The sequence below is a fragment of the Saccopteryx leptura genome, chromosome 1 (assembly GCF_036850995.1).
Source record: "Saccopteryx leptura isolate mSacLep1 chromosome 1, mSacLep1_pri_phased_curated, whole genome shotgun sequence".
Lineage (NCBI taxonomy): Eukaryota > Metazoa > Chordata > Mammalia > Chiroptera > Emballonuridae > Saccopteryx > Saccopteryx leptura.
The window spans coordinates 144,302,892-144,316,877 of NC_089503.1; the positions used below are offsets into that span (position 1 = coordinate 144,302,892).

Below are 13,986 nucleotides of genomic sequence, written 5' to 3' on the forward strand. Positions count from 1 at the left end.
AGCTCTGATATTTGAAATTTGTCTATGATCATACTACCCTGAACAAACCTGATCTCGTCTATCTTGAAAGCTCAGTAGGGTTGGGCCTGGTTAGTACTTGGTTGGGAAATTTGTTGTGATGTCTTTATGAGGAAGGTGGGCTCAGTGGTACTGACCTTCAAATCAACTGAGTTTCTTGCTCTAGGAATATTTCTTTCTTTTTTTTTGTATTTTTCTGAAGTTGGAAACAGGGAGGCAGTCAGACTCCCGCATGCGCCCGACCGGGATCCACCCGGCATGCCCACCAGGGGGCAATGCTCTGCCCATCTGGGGCGTCGCTCTGTTGCGACCAGAGCCATTCTAGCGCCTCAGGCAGAGGCCACAGAGCCATCCTCAGTGCCCGGGCCAACTTTGCTCCAATGGAGCCTTGGTTGTGGGAGGGGAAGAGAGAGACAGAGAGGAGGGGGAGGGGTGGAGAAGCAAATGGGCGTTTCTCCTGTGTGCCCTGGCCGGGAATCAAACCCGGGACTCCTGTACACCAGGCTGACGCTCTACCACTGAGCCAACTGGCCAGGGCTCTAGGAATATTTCTTGAGGGTGGTATTTACCCCCTGTTGTATGTGAGTATTGAATGCAGTTGGTCCTTCATGGGTGGTTATTCCTTCGGGCTGGCTGGCTCTACGGTCAGCCTTGATCATATGTATTAGACACTGTGCACTGTCTGTCCTGTTGGGTGTATTTATTCTCTGCAGTGTTTGTTGACTGATGGACTCCTCCTTTGGGCATTCTGCTTGTGGAGCTAGCTGACTCTAGCATTGCTGCTGTCTGCCACCCACTACTGGTTGTGTTGGTTCTGGGTCTTCTTCGGTTGGCATCAGCTGTTGTTTGTAACCTGCCATGGGCTACCTGTCTGGAGCTACTGCTCTGTTTGCTGTTTGTTTCTGTGTTTTCTGTGCCTGGGCAGTGTAGGAGGGACCAACCTGTGAATAGGGATCAGTTTGCTTCTGCTTAAAGATGACAGTAGCTCTGTGAAAACCCCAAGCTTTGTAAGATTTGCCTCCACTTTTCAGCTGCTCTACCTCCTCTTGTAGCTGCGTGAATTTCCCACAGTCTTCTATAGGAAGACTGTAGTGTGGGCTCAGATAGCCCTGACTCCTCCTACCCCTTCACAGGTTGCAAACTTGGTGGGTTAGGGCAGCTGGGATCAGGAACACAATGTTAGCGGGATCCCCTACTTCAGGGGACTTTTTGTCAGAAGCTGAGTATGGGAAAATGGGCTCCTATTCCAGAGCCTAATACCTCAGATACTGCTGGATACTCCAATTCTATTTCTCCCAGCAAAGTGAGCTGCAGGTTCAGATTGAGTGGGGCCGACAGAACCCTCTGCAGAAGTTCTTCCAGATGATGAGTTCCTGGTCTCAGGAAGGAAGACAGAGGCTCCTCCCTCCCTGGGGCTGACTGTGCTCCCCCCAAAAGTGGCTAAACCCCTTGACCAGACCCAACAATAGACTCATGGGGACCCATACTTTGAATATCCATGCTTCGAGCCTCTCTCCCTTACCCCTGTGGAACTTAGCCCAGCATGGCAGGATATCCAGGACCTGGGCCAGCCGACTGTGAAGCTCCACCATGCATGTCCAGTGTGCATGAGCCACAGTGCTGGTACTGATCACAAAAAGTAGAACTTGCCGCAGATGGGCCCAGTGTCTGATAAGCCCTCCCTTAGGACATGCCACCAGCAAGGGTTATTAGGTCCTGAACTCATACTCTCTGCAGCTGGCCTCTGGATATGCCAACCCTGGAGGGAGCCTAGTGCAGACCAGAGGTGGACACTGCTGACTGGCCCTCAGCAACCTTCTTGGAGCTACAAGTGATCCAGAGTTTATGATTGCCTCTGCTGGGTCCAGGTGCACCTGGACATACCAAGCCACACACCTAGGCTGACTTTTACCCACACTGGGCCTGGGGGAAGGTCAGCTAAAGGTCAGGGTTCCCTTAGACCCGCTTCCTGCAACTTTGTCTGCTGGGTGTTTGTTGGGCTCAGCCACTGAAATAAAACCTCTGGTGGAGTCTAGAGCCTGTGGCAATTCAGGGATCAGAAAGGGCAGTGGGTGTGGCTCCACCCCTCTGCCCCAGGTGTCTGTCCAGACTTTTTTCACAGACCTCAGTAGGGTGTGGCCCCAGGAGTCCGGTGGGTGTGGCCTCTGAGACCCAGAGATGTGGTCTGTCCACAGTCTCAACAGTTTCTACTGAGGCTCCCGTGATGCAGAAGCACCAATAATAGACTCAGGAACCTGCAGGTGGGTGTGTGGGGTGGAGAAAGCTCCAGTCTCAACAACAGGAAACTGAGTCACTGACACATGCCCTCCTTCCTGGCTGACTTCTCAGAAGGGCCCAGTCTCCATAGGGTGGGGTAGAAGAGACTCCCGAGGGCAGGGTTGTTGCTTTTCCTCAGACTAATGTCACACAGAGGGGACTGCTCCAATCAAGAATGATGGTGACTGCAGTATTGGAGAATGATTCAGCACAGAGGTTCTGATGTCCGTTCACCACAGTGTCTCCCCCTGGGCTACCAACTTCATACTCTCATATAGCTCTAATATTCTCAGCCCTCCCTCTTCTAGAGCCCTAGGTAAGTGGCTGTGAATGAGATTTTCTGTGCTGGCCCTTTAAGACAGAGCCTGCATCACTGAGAGCTCCAATCTTTCTCACAGACAAACCTCGGCTCTTCACTGCCAAATGCTCTGTTTGCATCCCTTCTAGGCTCTAGGGCTCTAGGTTGGGGTGCCCGACCTGGGGCTTAGGACCTGCACCTCTCAGGGTGAACCTCCCTATGATCTATTTTTAACACTGCATTCAAAAGGCTCTTTTTATAAACCTGATCATGCTATACCTTTGGTTCAAAACCTTCCAGTGGATTCTCAGCTCAAAGTAAATGCTGAAGACCTTACAATGACCTACAAATGACCTGACTCCTGGCCATCTCTCTTACCTGTCTTTCATCTCTACTCCTTGCTCACTGCTACTCAGAGAGGCTGGTTTCTTTCGTGTCCTGATATGTGAAACATGCTCACTTTATAAGGTGGCAGACAGTGATACATGCTGCAGAAAAAATGGAAGCAGGGAAAAGAGTTGAAGCCTGGAAGTGGATACTTTTCTAAAAAGAAAGGACAGGAAGTTACTCATTAAGGTGACATTTGAGCAGAGATCTGAAGGAAATGAGAGCATTCACATAAGTAGAGGGAGAACCTCCAAGACAAAAGAAAGGATCCTTCAGATCTCTGCTCAAATGTCACCTTACTGAAGTTTCCTGGCCTTTCTTTTTAGAAAAACATCCCACTTCCAGTCTCTAACTCCTTTCCCTGTTTCACTTTTCTCTACAACATATTTCACTCACTGTCTTCCACCTTATAAAGTTCACTTGCTCACTACTAGCTGGTTCCCACCACTATAGGCAGGAATTTTCATCTTTGTTCACTGCTGTCTTCCAAGAATCTAGAAGAGTGCCTAGCACACAGTTAATATCTAAGAAAGCAAGTAAGCTGCGTTCTTATAACTAAATCTAACCTGGTACATATTTAGGCAACTAAAATATGCTAAATATATAAAATACTGACTTATGAAAAATGGCAAAACTCCATTTATCTGTAAAAGGAAGCTTAAGCCATGAAACAACTCATTCTGCAAAGCTTACCACACACTGAATATTCATTTATTCACTAAGTATGTACTAGGCAGCTACTGATGTGCTAGGCATATTTGGTTTTCTCATGCGAAACCTCTGAAAGTAGTATTTATCATATTAACCTCTTCTACAGCTAAATGGAGTAGAAAAAAATCCAAGTTGCCATGGACACCAAGCCTTAGACTACACTGAAACAGTATGATCTCCTACCTCTCCTGAGAATTTGAACTGAGCATCACAGATATAGTCAAATGGATGATAGATGGGACTACAGGTAGTAATGAAGGAGTGGCTAGGGCAGCCACATCAGGCAGTGTGCATAATAAGCACACGGAAGGCAGAAGAGAGAGAGGCAGACAGACAAGAGAAGGTACAGGGAGAAAAATAAAAATATGACTATCAAGAAACAAAATAGCCTTGGTTCCTGACTGGACAGATCCAGTTCTTGGGACACTCAGCTTTGTTTCTTAACCATAGATTATCAGCAACATTGTTTACAATTGGCTGTATCTGTATACTACTACCCCTTTACCCTGAGTAGTTTTCTTTTTTTTTTTTAATTTTTCTTTTTTTTACAGAGACAGAGAGAGAGTCAGAGAGAGGGATAGATAGGGACAGACAGACAGGAACGAAGAAAGATGAGAAGCATCAATCATCAGTTTTTCGTTGTGACACCTTAGTTGTTCATTGATTGCTTTCTCATATGTACCTTGACCACGGGCCTTCAGCAGACCAAGTAACCCCTTGCTCGAGCCAGCGACCTTGGGTTCAAGCTGGTGAGCATTTTGCTCAAGCCAGATGAGCCCGCGCTCAAGCTGGCAACCTCAGGGTCTCGAACCTGGGTCCTCTGCATCCCAGTCCAACGCTCTATCCACTGCGCAACCGCCCGATCGGGTGTGAGTAGTTTTCTTTCAATACATCCTACCTTACCATGTATATTCCAAAGAAAATTTTTCAGATAGTCAAGATTGAAAAAATTTATCATTTATTTTTTAAAGGCATTAATAAAAAGCTTAACATACTGAGAAAGTTACAATATACAAATGTGTTGACAAACTGACTTCTGCATTACATGTAACCTTGCGTTTTTTAAAATTATTTCCACCGTTCAGTTATTCAAACTGGTTATTCCTTGGAAAACACCTGGCTGATTATTTAAGCATGAGTCACATTTGACAAGGGCAAATGCAGATGATTCTGCCACTTAACTAAGTGTTCATGAAGAAAATGATAAAAACTGTTCATATCTACCAGGGCACATCAAAATACCCTCTCCTTGGGACAGAGCTGCTCCTTAATTTGAAGAAAAAATGTCTAGATATAATTATAAAATTTAAAAATCTGTTTTTATAAAAATCATAAAGGAAAATGTAAAGCTATACATTCACCAAGGTCAATTAAACTAGAATAAAAATCTGCTAATAATCTTAGTGTAGTATTAATTTCAATCTTTATGGAATAGTTGAATAGGCAAATTAATTTTGAAATTCACTTGGAAAAGTAAATGGGCAAGAATAATTTTTTAAAATTTTAGGCCTGGTTGGGAACTCAATTGGAGCTTCATCCTGAAGCATGAAGATTGTGGGTTTGGTCCCTGGTCAGGCACATGCAGGAAACAGATTGCTGTATCTCTCTTTCTCTCTCCCTTCCTCTCTCTAAAATCAATCAATAAATTTTAAAAATAAGACACTTTAAGAAATACTAGTATTTGCTGTCTCATATTACAAAACAATGATAAAAATCATGTGTTAAGAAAATAGTGATTAGGCCCTGGCCGGTTGGCTCAGCGGTAGAGCGTCGGCCTGGCGTGCGGGGGACCCGGGTTCGATTCCCAGCCAGGGCACATAGGAGAGGCGCCCATTTGCTTCTCCACCCCCCCTTCCTCTCTGTCTCTCTCTTCCCCTCCCGCAGCCAAGGAGGCTCCATTGGAGCAAAGATGGCCCGGGCGCTGGGGATGGCTCCTTGGCATCTGCCCCAGGCGCTAGAGTGGCTCTGGTCGCGGCAGAGCGACGCCCCGGAGGGGCAGAGCATCGCCCCCTGGTGGGCAGAGCATCACCCCTGGTGGGCGTGCCGAGTGGATCCTGGTCAGGCGCATGCGGGAGTCTGTCTGACTGTCTCTCCCCGTTTCCAGCTTCAGAAAAATACAAAAAAAAAAAAAAAAAAATAGTGATTACAACAATACAAACATTCTCCAACTACAGCAAAACTAAAAATTATTCCTACCTAGAAATTAAGACATTTATTAAACATTTCTAGAGTTTGAAACAAATGTAAACTTTTGCAATATCTAGAAAATAAGAATTCTACATAGTAGAATCTAGAGAATACAACTAAAGCACTGTTTAAGGGAAATTTTATGGTATTAAAATAGCCATTTTAATAATATAATAGTTAAGAATAAATTTTTAGCCTGACCAGGTGGTGGCACAGTGGATAAAGCATCAGACTGGGACGCAGAGGACCCAGGTTTGAAACTCTGAGGTTGCAGCCTTGAGTGCGGGCTAACCAGTTTGAGCTCAGGGTTGCTGGCTTGAGCTCAAAGGTCGCTGGCTTGAAGCCCAAGGTCGCTGGCTTGAGCAAGGGGTCACTCACTCTGCTGGTCAAGGCACACATGAGAAAGCAGTCACTGAACTAAGGTGCCGCAACAAAGAATTGATATTTCTCATCTCTCTCCCTTTCTGTCTGTCCCTCTCTCTGATGCTCTGTCAAAAAAAAAGAGCAAAGAATCAATTTTTAAAAACTTATTTAAATAGCAGAATGAAGAAATTAACCCCCTTTGTCCTCTGGATCCACTGAGCCCAATTTTAGAATTTGAATTTCTTTTTTAAGCAGTCATAACTATTTTTAAGGGTTCATAACTCAGATTCTTAGAGGTCTGCCAAAGAAGACTTATAAAAAAATTAATAAAACTCTATATTATATTATAATTGTGCTACAACTCTACTAGACTCTTATAAAACTATAGTATCTAGGGACCCTGGCTCAGAAGCTCCGTTGGTTATGGCATCATCCTGATATATCAAAGGTTGCAGGTTTGAACCCTGGTCAGGGCACATACAGGAATTAACCAATGATTGTATAAATAAGTGAAACAAAAAGTTATTTCTCTCTTTCTCTCTCGCTTCCTACCTCTCTAAAAATCTATTTAAAAAAAGTATTCACATCCTTGTATAATCAATCCCCTTCCATTTGACTGTGGGATAGACTTACTCCTAAAGAATAGAAAAGGTGGAAGTGATGGTGTGTGGGTCAGAGACTAAGTTACAGAAGCGAGATGGTGTTGCTTACTTTCTATTGGATCACTCACTCTAGCTAGAGAAGCCAGCTGCCATGTTTCTAACATGGGCTCTCAGGTTGCCTGTGGAGAGCCCCAAGTAGCAAGGCTGCTGAAGCCTCCTAACATGAGTGAGCTTGGAAGCAGGCCCTCCAGCCCCCCTGAGATGACTATAGTCTTGAGGCTGACAACTTGATGCAGCCTCATGAGAACCAACTGGCTAAGCTGCTCCTGGATTCCTGACCCACAGAAACTAGATAATAAATTTGATGTTATAAGGTGCTAAATTTTGGGGTATTTTCTTATGCAGCTATAGATTACACACTCACCAATGATTTTCTAGCTATGCTTTTTTTAAAAAAATAGTTTTTACTTTCCTGAAGTTGGAAACGGGGAGGCAGCCAGACAGACTCCCACATGCGCCAGACAGGGATCCACCCAGCACGCCCACCAGGGAGCAATGCCCTGCCCATCTGGGGCGTTGCTCTGCTGTAACCAGAGCCACTCCACCGCCCGAGGCAGAGGCCATAGAGCCATCCTCAGCGCCCAGGCCAACTTTGCTCCAATGGAGCCTTGGCTGCGGGAGGGGAAGAGAGAGACAGAGAGGAAGGAGAGGGGGAGGGGTGGAGAAGCAGATGGGCGCTTCTCCTGTGTGCCCTGGCCGGGAATTGAACCCGGGACTCCCGCACGCCAGGCCGACGCTCTACCACTGAGCCAACCGGCCAGGGCCTCAAGAAGTTGTTTTTTTTTAATGTTTTTATTTATTGACAGAGAGAGAGAGAGACAGACAGACATTTGTTGTTCCACTTACTGATGCATTCATTGGTTGATTCCTGTGTGTGCCCTGACCTGGAGGAAACCTACAACCTGGTGTACTGGGACAGCACTCTTAGAGCTACCTGGCCAGGGCCCAGGAAGTTTTAATGGAAGTCTGAAGACACTATGCTTGTCTTCCCGGCTCCCCTCCCCAAGCTTTACCAGAACATAACTGAGAATTCAGCCTTTTCATTTTCTGTCCTTAATGGCAAAGAGAAAACTAACAGAGGAAGTCAGTTTATTATTATTAAATTCATGAGAAGGTGAACGTAGATAGATAGCAACATCTGGACCAACAGTTGGAAAACTATGGCCTAAAATATTACCGAATACTTTAAGAAAAAAAACTTCCGATCTCTACTCTAGACTAGTAACAGTGGTGATACTGTTCATAAGCAAAATCTAAAGACAATGTATCTTTAGATGATACTATATACTCTACTTAAATGAATTTTCTCTAATTCAAATTAATATATTTCTGAGGACAAAAAAATACGGTATTTTATTAAATATTTTAATACACCCTTTAGTTCAGAATATTTTTTTTCTTATTTTCCTCCTTAAAACCCTAGATGTGTCTTATGGTCAGGTGCATCTTATGGAGTGAAAAATATGGTATATGGTAGCATTCAGTCATTGAACAGGAAGGACTTCATTATATAATAATTTGTGACTCAAAACCTAACCCATCTCATTTTGCTAAAACAACATATGACAGTATTTTTCTTTAAGTGAGAGGAAGGGAGGCAGACTCCTGTATTTTCCCCCCACGGGATACACCTGGCAAGCCAACCAGGGGCCCTTGCTCTGTTGCAACCAGGCCACTTTTTTTTTTTTTTTAGCACCTGAGGCAGAGGCCATGGAGCCATTCTCAGTGCCCTGGGCCAACTTGCTCCAATCGAGCCATTGCTGGAGGGGAGAAGAGAGAGATAGAAAGGGGGAGAGACAGAGAAGCAATGCGATAGGGGGGAGGGATGAAGCAGATGGGTGCTTGTCCTATGTGCCCTGGCCGGGAATTGAACCCGGGACATACACATGCTGGGCTGATGCTCTACCACTGAGGAAACTGGCCAGGGCTAGTACTTTGTTTTTTAAGCGGGGGGGGGGGGGGGGGGGGTGAGAAAGACAGGAAGGGAGATGAAAAGGATCAACTCATAGTTGTGTCACTTTAACTGTTTACTGATTGCTTCTCATATGTGCCTTGAACGTCGTGGGAAAGGAGGCTTCAGCCAAGCCTGTGACCCCATGCTCAAGCTGGTGACCTTGGGATCAAGCCAGCAACCCTGTGCTCAAGCTGGTGAGCTCGTGCTCAAGCCGGCGACCGCGGGGTTTCAAACCTGGAACTTCAGTGTCCCAGGTTGACGCTCTATCCACTGTGCCACCACTGGTCAGGTGTGACATTATTCTTTCATCTTTTATGATGCTTGTGCACCAAATTTTACTTGACATAGCTTATAAGTGAATAAATGTGGAAGGCTGATGTATACACAAATTAAATGGAAGATAATGTAGAAATAAAAATAATTGAACAGATCATTCTGTTTATAAATATATAAATGAACTGTTTTGCTGTTATGCAACAAAGATAGCTATCATCTATCAACAAAATTATGATCCATGAAGATATCAAAGTACTGTGTTTTGATGAAGTGTATGAATAAAAAAACCAATAAAGCTACAACATAGCAGAGATGCATTTAAAATGCTATACTCAGTATTTATAAAATACATAAATATATTCTAAGTTCATGCATTACAGCTAATGACGTTAGCTGCAAAGAATAGTATACATTGGGATGATGTATATATGTATAAATTCAAAACTAAGAAAATATGAAAACAATTGGGTTTGCTACATTTGAATTCTCATTAAAATTACTATCAAAGTTATTTTCACAATCTCTTTTTTAGAGAGGCAGGGAGGGAGACAGGAACATCAAGCTGCTCCTGATGTGTTCACAGTCTCTTTATTCTTCTGAATACTATTTGTAAAATGAATAAAAAATACAATTGACTCTTGTTATTCACAGCAGTTATATTTTAAAAAATCACCACAGCCTGACCTGTAGTGGCACAATGGATAGAGCACTGACCTGGAGCACTGAGGTCACTGGTTCAAAACCGCAGACTTGCCCCGTTAAAGAACATACAAGAAAGAATCGGTGAACAATTAAAGTGAAGCAACTATAAGTTGATGCTTCTCTCTATATAAACACCAATCAATAAATAAAATCTTTAAAAATAATTAAAAAAAATTTTTAAAAAGTCACCACACTGATTTTATATATACTATGCTATTGCTCCTAGAATAAACACAGGCTAAGTTCCTGCAAGCCTCTGATCATATTTTTATCAATTGATAAGATACATAACCTTTTTTTATGTATTTCTATTAAAAGACATGTTATTTAATATACATTGTTGGACCATTATTACTGAACTCAGAGCCAACAGCACTAATGAAGCTTATCTAACACATGTATTTTTTTCTGTAAGGCACATTACAGCCTTCTGGCACATGGAAACACTAGACAGAATGTCAGCACAATGCTTGAGGGCCATTTTAAAGAGCAAAATCAAAAGGCACAAAAATGAAGCACTAAGATTGTGAAAATAAGCCTTGTTTATAGTATAAGAGCTGAAACAAGAAAATATTGCTCAACCTCAGCTGGGAACATCTGTGTCAGGTGTCTCAAATTTTTCCCCTTTCTGCATCTGTCCATGAATAACAATGAAAGTGCCATGAATACTGATCCTGGGCTGAAGTAGGCAAATTTGCAAATACAGAATCAACGAATAAGGAGGATCTAGAGTAGATAATATTTTATCAGCAAAGATTTGAAAGACTAAACACAAATATTTAAAATGATAATGGGAAAATAAATATAGATACAGCAAAAAAATTAAACATCAGAAGAACACTCAAAAGCTGCAAGAGAGAAATGAATCTGACTATATGAAAATAAAGCAGTAAGACCATAAAAAGCAAACATTTCTGTCAAAATGACAACTGTTATCACTATAAGCATGGTCAAACAAAATGATAAACTAAAAATAAAGGTATCTACAACTCATATCACAAAGGGATGGTTACCATACATACAAAGAATTCTTGTAAATCAAAAGGGAAACTACAATCCAAGTTGAAAGTGGGCAAAGGTGATGTTCATAAAGTTTTCAGAAAAGACACATAGCTCTTAAACATATAAAAAAGGCACTACATACACAAAAATTGTAAATACAATGAGATAATTATTTTCAACTAGTGGATTGAGAAAGATCCAAAGGTTTGATAAATTATTGGCTAGACTGTGGGAAACAGAACTTTCAAACAATGTTCGTGGGAATATAAATTAACACAATCTCTACTGAGAGCAATTTAACAAAAATCTATTACAATTATAAATGCATACCCTCTTCAATCCAGCTGTTCTAATTCTAGACTGGAATTCTAGATTCGAATTCTATTTATTTAGATAATCCTAGAGATATATTTATACACCTACAAAAAATATGTAAAATAATACTGACTATATTAAATAACACTTGCAAACAGACTAAACTTCCATTCATAATAGCTCAATTAAATAAGTATGATACACATTATATATATATATAATAATATCCTGAAGCTGTTTAAAACAAAAAGTTTTATATACTGATAGTACATATATTTCAATAGATCGTTTAAAAAAAGACATCTGTTAATGTGTGAAGTACCTATAAAAATGAACAATTAAAAGTTTAAAAGAATAGTTTAAAAGAATAATAATGATACATTATATCAGATTTATTTTAATTACATATTTTTTATTGTTAATTAATGTACACAGTAGAAAAAATACAAAAGGGTATATACTGTAAAGTCCCCCTCACAGGACTTTTTCTTCTAGTCCATCTTCAGAGATAAACTGAATATCATCCTGAGATGATACTCAATGCATATACATGTATGAAAATATGTACTTACACAAACAGGTAGCACAATACACACAGTTTTGTGACTTATTTTCATTTAAATATATCTTCCTGACAGATTGCTATACATAACAAACAACAATGTGGTTTTAAAAAACAAAAAGTTAAAAGAAAAAACTGAGGCCTGGCCAGTGGGCTCAGTGATAGAGTGTCAGCCCAGCGTGTGGATGTCTCAGGTTTGATTCCTGGTCATGGTACAGAGAAGAAGCAACCATTGGCTTCTCCACTCCCTCCTTCTTTCTCTCTCTCTCTCTCTCTCTCTCTCTCTCTCTCTCTTCCCCTCCTGAAGCCATAGCTCAATTGGTTTGAGCACATTGGCCCCAGAGCTGAGGATAGCTCCATAGAGCCTCCACCTCAAGTGCTAAAAATAGCTTGGTTGCAAGCATGGCCCAAGATGGACAGAGCATCAGTCCCAGATTGGGGTTGCTGGGTGGATCCCAGTCAGTGCACATGCAGCAGTCTGTCTCTCTCCCCTGCTCTCACTTGGAAAATAAGGAGAGAATAAATAAATAAACTGAACAGTAGTTCAAATTTTAAAATTCTTATTTTATAAAATAGAGTAACAATGAAGAAACAGAATTCTTCAACTATAACAAGTAAATACTATAACAGATAAGTATGAAGAATAAGGGCATTATTAACTAGTTTATTCCTTTGGGGAAGCAATATGACAACATACAATGATCTACAAGACAATTTAGAATTTGAAACCTAATATATAAAATTAATCATCAATACACAAAAAAATTCTATGAAACTTTGTTTAAAAAGCCAAAAATAGAGAAGCAATCAATGAACAACCAAGGGGACACAACTATGAGTTGATGCTTCTCATCTCCCTCCCTTCCTGTTTCTCTCTTAAAAAAAAGCGAAAAACAGATTTCTGCCATCTAGAAATGTACACTATAATAACCCAAATATGACATTAATCTTACATATTTGAGAGGTATAGAGTGTAAATATTATTTAGTACATTTTAATCACCATACAATAGAATAATCTTTCAGAAAACATGCAACAGCTAAAAACTAATGGTTCCAAAATGGGAAAGATACTGCAACGAACTGTTCCATCCCACCAGATACTCATGAGGAAAATGGTGTTTGCTTAAAAATAGTGGGAATGGCTGGCAGTGTACCTATTTCCTTGCTACAGATTATAAAACTGGGCACAATTACAGGGTGGGGCAAAAGTAGGTTTACAATTGTGAATATGCAAAAGTGTATTCTTGTATTATTACTTATTAATTATTGTATTATTTTCTACATGAACAACTGTAAACCTACTTTTGCTCTACCCTATATGATACAACTGTTTTCAGGCACTGGGCAGTGGGCACATCCTTAAGAAAGGGTAACACATAAAGTGAGCTTCACTTTCACCCGTTTTTAGCTGGACACAATTTCCAAACTACAGCGTGGAAAGTAAAACCTAAGCAGAGTATTGTTCCCCCTGGGTAGAAGAATGATACCATAATATGAGCCTTGGAGGAAGGCAGCTGGAATTTGAAGAGGCAAGGTTTAGAGAAGAGCAGTTTAAAGAAAAGGACCTCCAGATATTTGTCTACAATTTCCACTTAGGTCCTTGCCCAAATCTTAAATCATGCATCTGGAGGACAAAACTCCACAAAACCTGAAGAAGCCATTGCTGGGGTGGGGCTGAGGAGGGCAGCTAAGGGCTGACGAAAGAATTCTGAGGTAGTATGTACAGAGTTCCACCACTTACTATGTGGCCCAAAGCAAGTCATTTCACCTCTATGAACCTTTCTCATCTGTAAAATGGGAATAACTATAGTATCTAACTTGATGTTGCTATAAAGATCAAATGAAATAACTATACCTAGTACACACAGTAGTCACTCAAAAAGCTATGATTATTAGAGGGAAGAAATATTTCATGTGACAAAATTTTAGTTTCCTTTACAATAAAAAACAAAATACAAATTAACAGAAACTGAAACCAAGATTTATAAAATAAGATTTTTTTATGCTTAACCAGAAGTCTTTACGTAAACACAAAGACTCATTAATGCTCAAGTACACTGCCTCACCTCTGTCTTACGCCTAGAAACCAAGAACTGGTTTTATTTAAAGTGGAATACACCTCAACTCAAAATTATATGCCATTTTAAAATGTGAAAGGTCAATTTATGTGTCACAATAACTAGTAATGAAAAAATCAGAGTTTCTAACCTAAAAATTTAGTTTCTCCAAAAGGTAGTCCCACTATACTACTTGATACCTTCAAAATGTTA

At 41.1% G+C, this 13,986-nt stretch overlaps 1 protein-coding gene across 1 annotated transcript in view; it reads right to left on the bottom strand.

The window, feature by feature from the left end:
• Nucleotides 1-11,599: 11,599 nt before the first annotated feature.
• Nucleotides 11,600-13,986, bottom strand: part of LOC136400352 (survival of motor neuron protein) — a 31,769-nt gene continuing 29,382 nt past the window's right edge. The window contains exon 9 of the mRNA XM_066376892.1: nt 11,600-12,208. The gene's annotated coding sequence lies outside the window, so the exon portion shown is untranslated. The remainder of the gene's footprint in view (nt 12,209-13,986) is intronic.